Here is a 12,677-nt window from a genome sequence, read left to right as displayed (position 1 = left end):
TAATGATGGACTTAGGAGACCTGAGCGGCTGGCATTGAGAATGCATTGCTGATTTCAGCTGGAGATGCCGTCCCGGGGAAGCTGACACCCGAAGGCTTCCAGTGGCATCTGATGGAGAATCCAAGAATGTAGAAATCAGGCCATGCAGCCATCTTCTGCTACTTGAATAGGTGGCTGCTGTAGACCTCCCAACTTGCTGATGACTTTCAGCTGAAATGAGAGCTGGGATACTGTGTTCTGAGAGCACAGTTGTATGTTCTTATGTGTGTGTGTGTGCCTGTGTGCACTTGTGTGTGCATGTGCATGAGGAGAGAGGCAGACAGTCTCACATACACAGAGAGAGAGAGAGAGAGAGAGAGAGAGAGAGAGAGAGAGAGAGAGAGAGAGAAGCTTGACAGGGTCATTCGACCACACAGGTTTAGGGATTGACCTCCGGTCATAAGACTTTTGGGGTGTACCTTTACGTGTGTGTGTGTGTGTGTGTGTGTGTGTGTGTGTGTGTGTGTGTTTCTGGAGATTGAAAGCAGGCCTTTAGGCAGGCTTAAGAAATGCTTCACCACTGAGGCAACCCTAGCCCCAAATGAACATTTCAAAGGATAGCTCTTTGTGATATTAAATTGTAGAGCACACATATCATTTGTTCATTTGACCAAGGCTCAGTCAATTGCACGAAGAATTGGTATGCTGGAAATGACAGTAGGCGAGGGCACTTTTGTAAAGTCACTATGCCAAGACTTTGAACACACCTGGCTTAGAACCAGGTTAGCTGCATAAGCTAGTTCTCTGGGAACACAACACTCTGATCTATAGCATTTTCCTATCTCTGTGCTGCCTGTTTCCCCACAGAGGCTAACACATGCTGCTAACAGAACATCAATGAAAGCAGATCTGGGAAGACGATAAAAAATGGGCTCCCAAGAACCTGTGCCAGCTGGTGAAGATCACCACAGGGGAGCCCCTCACAAAGCAGTCACAGAGGGAAATATAAACACAGGGCAACGACAGCACTGTGTATAAAGAAACGCTATGTAAAGGAATAAGTACCAAATATATACCAACCGGAAGTTTGTACCAAAACTTAGGATAGTGCTCCAGATAGTTAGGTTGGACTAGATAGAAAACTGTTTTATCTAGATAAAGTCAGCTTACAGATGGGATTCTTACGGATCTTGTTAAAACGCACCTTCTAGTTCAGCACACTTTAGGGTATCACCTGAGAGCTAATGCTGCTAACTTGCTTCCTGTGGGACTAAGGATGTTGGTCTGTGGACCAGACTTTCAGAATCACTGACTACACTCACAATGAGCGGATCCACTATGCTTCTATATTTTGAGCCCTGACCAAGCCATGGACTTACTAATATAAGGAACCAAGAAGCAGCACCCTAGCTAGCTAGCATCAGAGGAAGTGGAAACAGCATCAGACACTGGGGGACTGTCTTGGTATCCATCTGATCGAGTCAACAATGTTCTGTTGGGATTGGGTAGCTAAAGTCCTGATGGGTTGGGGAAGTTCTCTTTTGCCTAGAAGCCAAAGCAAAGCAAAGCAACACAAAACAAAAGGTCAACCCTCAGATTATGTGGGTGACTGAGATGGGGGGGGAGTAAAATCTCACCATGAAACCTGATTTACTATAGATGATTATACACATCATAAACTGATTATCCAGCACGGATGTCATCAGTCTATCATATCTAAAAGCTATACCCCCTGCAGGAGCAGAGACAACCACTGGAACCAAGGTTTCTTTTGGATGCTGTTGCTGTTTTAGGAGTACCATGTAAGGGCTCAGGAAACATCCTTGAAAAGTTAGGTCTGACTCCTGGGAATTACAATAGTTAGTCTTGGTAACTATGACAAATCTCTCCTTGTTTCCAAAGTGATAGATAGCACTGATATTAAAAGTTGTCATCTGAGCTGAGAGGTGGTGGCGCATGTCTTTTATCCCAGCACTTGGGAGGCAGGCAGATCTTTGTGGCTTTGAGGCCAGCTTGGTCTACAAAGCTACACAGAGAAACTCTGTCTCAAAAGACCAAATGATGATAATAAGTTGTGGTTTGTGCCTACTAATGGAAGAGCTACTGTTTTCCACATGTGGAAAAAAGGTTTTTTTCTTTAAGTTTTTACATTTATTTCTTTTGTATGTTGGGGTGGTAGAGAGTATGTGGGTATCTATGGGTATGAAGACAAGAGGAAAGTTTGTGGGAAATGGTTATCTCTTTCTGCTATGAGGGTCTAGGAATCAAACTCAAGTTGTCAGGTTTGGTGGTAGGGGACTGAAGCCATTAAGCCATCTTGCCCACCAGGTATATGCCTTTAAAGGTATTTTGATATATGGTTAAAGATTGTGGTAAATTTCTCAACTTTTTGCTAAGTCCTGTGCACTTAGTGAGATGATGCAATATGTTTAAGGTCAAGGTGCAGATAAACTGAAGAATGGAAAATTAGAGATTTTTTTTTGCTTTTCCTGCCTATAAATTGAGAATAAAGTTGGTACTTCTCTCTTCTTCATTTTACTATTGAATACCTACATAGGCGTGTGTGCACTTATGTGTGTTCATGTATTTGAGTGTGTTTATTTTTTTATTTTTATTTATTTTTTTTGGTTTTTCGAGACAGGGTTTCTCTGTATTGTTTTGGAGGCTATCGGTCCAGCCCAGCCTCAAACTCACAGAGATCTGCCTGCCTCTGCCTCCCGAGTGCTGGGATTAAAGGCGTGTGCCACCGCCCGGCTTGAGTGTGTTTATATTTGTGTGTGTGTGCAATGGAAACTGATAATTGGGCATAAGAATAGCAAAGTTTTAAACCCATATTGTTTGCATATTTATATGCAACTACAAATAATATGTTTCAAATAATTGATACTATCAAGTAATTATGAGGTATAATTTTTCTATAAATAACTGACAGAATCCATTAAAATGAAACACAGGAAAAAATGTGTGTAGTATGACATGAGAATACATCTGGGCCACTCAGAGAGAAACTAAGAAACAGGAGAGAAGAATGAAGTCAAAGATGTTCTGAGTTGCAGTGGCTTTCACCCACGGGAAAGTCTGGTCAGGCAAGTTTATGTCTATGCCTCTTCCTACCCCCAAGAGTATGGAGTCAGGCCAGAAAGGCCTAGATGCCTTTCTGTTGCCACAGGGAGGGCTACCTGGGTCCCTAGAGACCTCAAACTCAAGAGATCCATAGGAAAAGAGGCAGTTCATAGATCCACAGTCATTCTTCCAGACTGCCCTTGACCCCTGGGTCACTCTTCAGCTCCATCAAGTGGAAAGTACTGATGTTAAAAATTATTAGTTACAGCTATCACAAGAATGGCTACCCCACCTCTTCTTCGTAATTTTGAACTAATAGCATATACTTATGAGAGAGGTTCACTCCATAAGTGACTCTAGAGAAACTTGATTAATATAGCCACTATATGTCATTAACACACAAGTCACAAAATATTAATGAATCCCCCTTACAAGTAGGATAATACCACTCAGGAAAGCGAGGGGTAATTCATGATTTGATCTACATGTTCTACACAGGCCAGAGGGTATGATGCTGTCCACCCTTTTGTTTCATCATTTACCTATGCAGAAATCTGCTTTCGGGTAATGTGAATATTGCTGCAGCCATCTGGTGACCCCTCTGTTAGAGGAAGTGAGTATGTAGCCTGGTGACTGCTTTCGTTAAGACTGGTGAATAATCCCATTACAGGCACATCTCATGCATGTGTCAGTATGTGTCCCTTCATCCACATCTTTTTGTTCCTGCCACACCTCCCTGACTTTCTAAGGAGGTATTCCTTTCTTGTGTGCGGAGAAAGATTTTTTCAGAGCAAGTTCAACGGGTCAGAAAACAGGCTACTTACACACACTAACTATATGCACTTAGTGCTGACAGAGAGCACAAACATGGGTTTGAGTTTCATTATGCCATTTTCCTGGCTATACTCTACAAACTTGCATAAGCTTCAGTAGGCACAGGCTTTGCCTTGGAAGGATGTGCAATGATCTAATGGAAACATTGTGAGCCTCACTGTCCCCACAGAGGGGGACAGCTGACTGGTAAGGCTGCCACCACTTCATTTCCCTCAGCTTTGTCCCTTCAGAAGTGGCCACTCTCGGTCTCAGGTAGCTGTTGAAATCGGCTGTATTTTTCTGCAGCTCCGAAAGTAATCAACTTGTCTATGAAAATCATCCTCCATTGTCAAGGCAACAATAGCCCTTGCAACCTCCTCTGTCTTCAAGTGGAATTCAAAAGGCACCGGTCCCTTCCAATTCTGGAGGGGAAGGAAGCGGGTGGGACTCTGCTTCTAAAGTGCTGGGTAAAGCACCCTGTGTCTTTCTTCCTTCTCCAAAAGATGCACAACTGGCCCTTCCTTCTTGGGAAATTCTCAAGGGGACAGAATTGACAACTTACAAACTCTCCTGGCTAACTTTCTCCTTTCAGCATCCTACACTTCAGGATTTGAGAACTCTTTCTTTAGTAAACGTTGGCCATACAGAATGACACCCTGTGATTATGATATGTCACTAAATTGAGAACCAAAATGTTGCTTGAAAAAAAATAGTTTTCATGAGTACAGCGCTAACTCTTCGGGGCAGAAACTTGATATTTCATTTTTCCAGCTAATTCTGTAATATTCCCAGTCAAGTAGGGAGTACTTCACAGTACTTGTGAGCACAAGTTTTGCAGTAACAATGGCCTGAATTCGAATCGCTCTTTTATCACTCATCACAAAAAAGTTCCAAGGTCAGGTTATTTGACCCAGTTTCTTTATTTGTAAAATGGGGATGTGGGTAAAACTTTCTTCACAATAATGTCTTGTAAGAACGAGGTGAGGTAAAGTCTATAAACATGCATGATACAGAAGCGTATATATGATATACTGTGTTTTTGCACACACCAGATAACCTTCTGTGAGTCACCCATTGATTCAATAAATCCTTATCGAGTGTCTGTGATGTGGAGAAAATAGGCCAGTTTTGCTGACATTCACGCTGCTTCATGTACCTCAGAAGATGCTTATATTCCAACACAAGCCACCCATTCACCTGTGATGACAGGGGACTCCACTGAAAGCCACGCCCTTCTTAAGGCAACCGCTTTTTTCATCAAGTACAACATCTGCTTCCAGAGTCGTTGAACTTGGTTTGTGATAACACTGCAAACCATGCTGGTGTCTCCATACATATACATATACTTATACATATACATGTACATATCTGTAATTTAAAGGAAGTTGTGCCACTGGGGCTGACAATGCTCCCTACAAGAACTATAAAATAATAAAACCTCTAGTATCAAGCAGGAGAAATCTCTTGCAGAATAGTTGGTCAAGGTAGTCCAAGTGATTCCCAAAACAATATAGACTACAGTTGTTGCCCTTGGTTGTCTCAGACCCTGATAAGCAAGTCCCTATTGCTGAAGACACTACATACTCAGGACACAGGGCGGATTATTAGAGCTAGCTCTATCTTGAAAGACTGGCTCCCGTGGTCTAGGTTTCGTTGTACCAGAAAATACTATGCTAGCAGCCGAGGGAGGGACACAATGAATAGTCCTACACTGACTGTGTCACCCATGAACCACAGCAATGACCAGTATGGCAGGATACCCATATAGGTGCAATAAGTGGCATTCATATGTTAGTGGTAACAGCTGTTTAATTGGACTTGAGCCTACTCAACAGAAGGGAAACCATGTCTAGTATTAGAAACTAGAAACCTAACCAGCTTCCTGGGCCTGCTGAGATCATAGGGCTTAGAAGAGAAGGGATGGAAAGACTGTAAATGCCTGGGTATCAGGAAGTCCGCTGTGAAACTGTCCTAGAAACGGCTGCATCAACAAGATCTGAACAACGGTGACAGCAGCGGACATGCGGAAGTGGACAGGGGAACTCTTATGGGGCCACGGCCCTGGACAACACACTAGAGGCAGCTGATAACTGGTGAGAGAGGAACAAGCCCCCTAACTGGTCGTCCAATATAGAGTAGTCAGCCCCGAAGCAGTACACACACACACACACACACAAATGGATTCAGCCAACCATTATATATTACACACACACACATACAAACAAAAATGGATTCAGCTGACCACTGACAATTATATATTATGCACGCACACACACACACACACACACACACACACACACACACACAGAGTTAATAATTGGGGGAGGCTGCGCGGTGGTGGCGCATGCCTTTAATCCCAGGACTTGAGAGGCAGAGGCAGGCGGATCTCTGTGAGTTCAAAGCCAGTCTGGTCTATAAGAGCTAGTTCCAGGACAGTCTCCAAAGCCACACAGGGAAACCCTGTCTCGAAAAACCAAAAAGAAAAAAAAATTGGGGGAGAAGTTATCGATCTGAGAGTGAAAGAAGTTCATGAAAGGAGTTAGAGTACTTGGGAGGGGCTAGCAGGAGGAAAAGGAAAGGGGGAAATGTAATATAATGTAGTTATATTTTAATTAAAATGCATAAAACCAAGAAAATATTTAAATTTCTTAACATAAAAATTGTATTTACTTCAAAATATTAATTTCACAAAATTGTTGATTTATTTTATGTGTTCGAGTACATTGCCTGCAGGTAAACATGCACACCATATGCATGCTTGATTCCTCTGGAGACCAGAGTAGGGAGTTAGATCCCTGCGCCCGGAGGTACAGATGGTTGTGAGCCATTATGTGGGTGATGGTAAAGGTAACTAGGCTCTTACCCACTGAACCATCTCTCTGGCCCCCAAAATATTGTTTCTTATACCAAGTGTGACTTTAAAGAAAAAGAAAAAACTGCTTGAGGCGATGAGCAAAATTAAAAGATGGTTCTCTGAATGGGGACTTGGAAGACATTATTAATTGGATATTGGTGATGGTGAGTAAAAGGGGGGTGTAAACCCTGATTCGACAGAGCATTTCACACTTATCTGGGGATAAAAGGTACACAAGTGAACTTGGAACACAGCACAGAGGGCTGGGCATATGTCTGTCCCCGGAGGTCAGAGATCATGAGAACCACAAGGGTATCATCTCAAGGGAAGCAGATGGATTTAACACTTTAGATACTAGATCAGCATTTCTCAACCTATGTATGGGTGGCTGACACCTTTGGGGTCAAACACTCTTTCACAGAGGTGGCCTAAGACTGTTGGAAAACACAGATATTCATAGCAGCAGCAAAGTGACAGTCATAAAGTAACTATGGAAATGATTTTATGGTGGTGGGGTCACTACAACATGAGGTACTGTATTCAAGGGTGGAGAAGCGTTAGGAAGGTTTAGAAGGCTCTTCTGTAGACAGAAAGAGGAGGGGACAGGGCATCAGGCTAAGGGAAAGGCCCAGCCAGTGCTGGAGATGTCTGTATGAAGCCATCGTTACTACTGGCTGAAGGAAACTGGTTTGTGATAAGAGGAAACTGAATAAAGATGAACCTACTCATTTAAAAGACCAGTTGTTTCCTGTCTAGGTAGTGATGATATCTAACATATATTGGTTTCTCCCCCTCTGTAGAGCACATTGTACCAAACTCTTGTGTTGCTTGGTATTTCCTGGGGGCTATGTGTCTTCTCTCCAGATAGTGAGGGCAACAACAGACCAAATAATCAGTTCTAAGTCCAGCTCGGTGAACTAAGGGATTTATTGGAGTTATTTACAAGGGAATGAATGACTCCAGCAACTGTGTCATCAAAAAGCCCATCTCAACGTGGTGAGGACTTATGGAATCACTAGAGTCTCCGGCACAACGTGCAGGTGGTGGCACCATCAGTCTTCAGTCCCACAGCAGTTTACTGTCTACACGTCCTTTAGTAGGCGCCTGGTGAGCATTCACAGAAGTTTACCATCTATTTGTCCTTTATCAGGCGCCTGGTGAGCATTCACGGAAGTTTACTGCCTACACGTCCTTCAGCAGGCACCCGGTGAGCATTCTATATTTCCTAGGCTTCTGTACCTCCTAGTTTCTTATCTCATGAACCTAGAGACAACTCCTCGTTAACTCTATGGGGGCTCTCAGGAGGGAAAATTTAAATCCGGCTACACTATACCTTATCTAAGTGTGTTCTTGTCAGTGACAAGTGATGGAGTTGATAGTTAAGTCAATGGCAGAGCCTTGCACATTAAGTTCTCATAGACATAAGCTTTCTTTAGAAATCTGAAAGAAAAAAATTGAGAAGATTCTGTTCATCCCTTTTACAGAAGACAAACAATGAAGAGTGACAGATTGAATTTTTTTCCCCACGAGGTGCTAAGCAGATGGGGGGCCCAGGTCCCCAGGGGCCACCCACAGACTCTTCAGGGCTCTGTCATAGGAGAGGGTGAGACCTCTGAATTAAGGTGCCATTGCTTCCGTGAGCTGTATGGAAAAACCTTTCCTCATCCACCCCCGCTGTTTCCAGTGCAGCAAGTATTATCAACACAGAAAGAAGAAGCTTTGGAAGGTAAAGGGCCCTTGACAAGCTGAGCTAGATTTCTAGATCCGAAGGTAGGAGAGAACCGACTCTCAAAAGTTGTCCTGATATCTACATGATTGCACGCACACACACAAACATACACAACCATAATACCACATACTACTACTACTAATTATTTTTCTAACAGAAATAACCCAATACTTGAACAAGATACCCACTATGAAATCTTTTGACGGCCAGGTGAAAAATAAATAAGCCAGAAGCCAGTTGCTCCAGGAAACACCGTAAATTCTTTGAACCAGGTCACCAGGCCACAGAACAACCTTATATAGGTAGGTGAGGACAAGTTTCATGTAAGAACCCTTCACCGTCAAGAGAGAACAAGCCTGCCGCTGTTTAATTCCCGGCCTGCCACGGAAACTGCATTATGCCTTACTTACTCCTCACCTGGACTATTGTTGGTGTCTTGGCAGGCGCTCTATTCATCTGTCATGCTTTTACTGTCTATTCAAAACACAGAGACACTCATTTTTTTTATCCCGCCAGCTGTAATTCTCAAACCACCCTTTATGCAGGCAATTATATCAGCTTTCTGTTTCATCAGAGAACTCAATTTAAGATTTTAGTGCCAGTGGTTAAGATACTTACTTCATACATAACTTGAAGTTTGGATGGTTTTAATTCACGTTTATGTTTCTGTTCACACTTGGCATTCTTTAATTGATTTACTTGTTCGCTGTGCAGATTTCAGATACCTCACTTTCACAAATGAACTTTCTCCTGACTCTTAAAGCCGTTTGGAAAACGATTTCCCCCATCTTATTATAATTAAAGCTGCACCCCATCCCCATCTCCCAGAGATGAGCATCTTCACAGCATTGGCTTCTCTTTGTCTGGCTATATTGTTACAGGTTTGGGCCCATACAGATGTAATTATTTAACCACAGGGGTGTTTGTACAACATGAGCCGAAGACCCTGATTTGAAGTTTGTTAAAAGCACCACGAAAACTTTTGAATTTTAGGAGAATAAAGTCATTAACTTTCTTTGAGAGTGGGGCGTCTATGTAATCTATGAGAGTGAGATCCAGGGCCTGTTCTGGAGTCAACACCAACGAGTACCTCTTTTCTAACTTGCATTCCAGAATTGTGCAATTCTCACCTCGGGACACACATTTCTCGCAGGCTGCCTAGAGTCTGTGATGAATGGTGGTTAGAAAGTAAATGAAGAATCCAGGTTAATTAACTTGTCAGTGTAAAACAAGCTGTGGCCATGTTCAGCTGAAACTAGGAACGAAGAGAAATGGGGTCTTTCTTTGGACGCCACTTGACCTGTACAATGTTTTCAAAGCGGCATGACTGCTTTGAGAGGAAGGACCCTGAAACAGATGTTCTTTGCTTTTGCCTAAAAAACCACGGCTTGTAGTGTGGTGTCGTCACTTGTTTATATTGGTGGGTGGGAGTGTGGATGACAAGAGTACCATTAACCAATTGTCCAGCCGGAGATATGGCTCAGCAGTTAAGAGCACTGGTTGCTTTGCCAGGGGACCTAGGTTTGATCCCTGGAGCCCACGTGATAGCTAATAACTGCTTGTTAACTGCAGTCCCAGGGGGATCCTACGCCCTCTTCTGGCCACAGTGAGACACCAGGCACACACATGGTGCATGGACATTAGTGCAGGCAAAATACCACATACACATAAAAATAAGAATTCAAAGCAAAGACAAACACTTGTATGCATAGGTGAGTTTCAGATTCCTGTCCCCTCACAGTTCTCTGCCCTAAACACTAGCGGATCCCTCAAGAGTCTTTCCATGCCTACAAACCTAGAAACAGCAATGGCGCTTACCCTGGCTTCACATGGAAATCACCAGAGGAACTGGAAAACCCACCGAACCCGGATCCCATGTAGATTTCTGATTTAACTGGTCTGCGATGTGGCTTTGACATAGGGAATTTTAACATTTCCCCAGTGTGTCCTAACGTGCAGCTGAGTTGAGAGGTACTGCTAGAACACTGCATCTCAAAGCCAGAACTCCAAATATGGTCTCATACATCTTATTTTATACCGCGACTACTGGTTTTGAAGCTTCCCCTATTAAAATAATTGCAACAATTTTCAATAAACTGCTTAGAATATTGTTCAGCCCCAACGGCAGGTCACCTGGAAAATTTGTCAAATGTGCAGATTTTTAGAAGTTCACTTTAGCTTCTGACTCAGTGCATTTGTGATAAATCCAAAATTATGCATATAAAAAGTACAACACCAGCGATTCTTGTGTGTGCTTGTATGTTGCTTCAAAAACATACCTAATGAGAACATGAAAACATTAGGTCTAACCAAGGGCATACTACTTCATGGTTTTATGTTCCAATTCTTAGAAGATTAATATACACTTTAAACTTCAAAGAAAATAAAAATACAGGTTTATTTCATCTTTGGTACTTTTTCTAGGAATTATTTGAATGCACAATACATTTTGGCTGAAGACTTTGGAAGGAAAGAATGAATCTCTTACAAAAATTATGCAATGTCAATCTGTATAAAATATGAATTAACAAAGCTCCATAAACCTAGTAACTTTAATTCTTCAGTTTTAAAAAAGTGATGAAAGAATTCAACATTTTTGTGTTAAAAAATCCTCAACTGAGAAATTTTTTCAATTTGTTTGAAAAAAAAAATAACCCTTGACACTTCTGTGTTTAGAGGATTAGAGAAAAATTTAAAGCATCCAGCATATTGAAACAACTTAAGGATGCCTAGGGTAACTTACACGTTGAGGCTTTAGAATAAGCACACATTTTAGTCTAAGGCTAAAAATCCCCTCTGTCTAGCATATGTTGCAGTGGGAATTTAGGGAAAGAAAATGAATCATTCAAGCTGGAACTATATCAAAGTGTCAAATTAACACATTTTGGCTTGTACCAGAGCCACGGGATGTTGGGATGTATGTCTGATTGATCAAGGCTGGAGGCTGCCAAGTCATTTAAAGACAATGTCCTTACCAGTGTGCTGGGGCTTTCAGGGTTTTGTTTTGTTTAACTCTGTCCTATCTGAGCTGTAACCCATCGAAGGAAGACCTGACAAGTTCACATTGTAATGAACTAACACAGCTGCAAGGAAAACAGCTGTGGAGAAACCTTCCAGTACAGAAGTCTACAAGCTTAGAGAAAGATACGACATTTCCCCATGGTGGTGCAAGATGCATCTGCCTTTCTGAAATGTTCTGGGGGTTTTGAAGGTTAAATAATTTCCCTGATTGTATCTGAAACGGTGTAACAATGAAGGAAGACCATCACTCCTTGTAGCGACCACCGACTCTTTCTCTTCGAAATGTTCTTATTTGGTCCTCTTTTCCTCTGTAATCCTTGTTCCCTGAGAAGTGTGCTTTTCTATGACATCCACACCCAAGTCTTGGCTACAGACAGATTTATTTATAACAAGGGTCAGTTCAACTGTAGTACCCATGTACACAACAGATTCATTTGTTGGTTTTCAGCTCAGGAGTGAGTAAGTCTTGCAACTTTTGTGGTCAGGATACAGAAAAGATGTACAGAAAAGATGTCTAGAGCATAGAGGAACATTGCTCCTACCATTTGGAGGAGCCTTCTCTAGACCGAAAGAAAATGGAAGAACAGACAGACGTAAGTTGGAATTAGGGTAGACCAAGAGATTTTGGAGACATCAGATCTGATCTGTACTTCTTGATGCTTTGGCTCATGCCAAGTTTTTAGTTTTGTTTTGTCAATGTAGGAACTCGTAAATACCTTCTGTTGAATTATCCTGTGTTTCTAACCAAGTTTCTAAAATTTCCAAGCAAAATTCTAACCTGGAGAATAGTATCAACTAGTCTCATACATCATTTCACAGGTGGGAGAACAGGTTATCTTGCCTAGAGACATATATTACAGTACAGTTCCGTTCTTTGCACGTTAATCTACTGATGTGTTCTCTCTAGAAAAGGCAGAACTAGAGAGCTAGCAGGGGTCTGCATTTAGTACCCCACCATACTCACAAAGGATACTTGTGAATGAGTAGTCCCACTGCTGAGAGAGCATGCGCATAACTTGGGGCTACAGGTCCACAGCAGTGTAACCACATTCTGTTTGTGCTCCCCCAGAATATATATATTCAAAGCCCAAAGCATGCAGTTTCTATGTTCCTTCCAAGAACTGGGATTGTGGCACCATGTGGCTGAGCAGGATACTTACAATATCTGAACCAAATATCAAAACTGTTTACTACATAATGGTTGTCAGGAATGAAAGA

The sequence above is a fragment of the Mesocricetus auratus genome, unplaced genomic scaffold (assembly GCF_017639785.1).
Source record: "Mesocricetus auratus isolate SY011 unplaced genomic scaffold, BCM_Maur_2.0 Super-Scaffold_100023, whole genome shotgun sequence".
Lineage (NCBI taxonomy): Eukaryota > Metazoa > Chordata > Mammalia > Rodentia > Cricetidae > Mesocricetus > Mesocricetus auratus.
The sequence above is the reverse complement of the archived record's forward strand: the minus strand, read 5'-3'. Positions refer to the sequence as shown.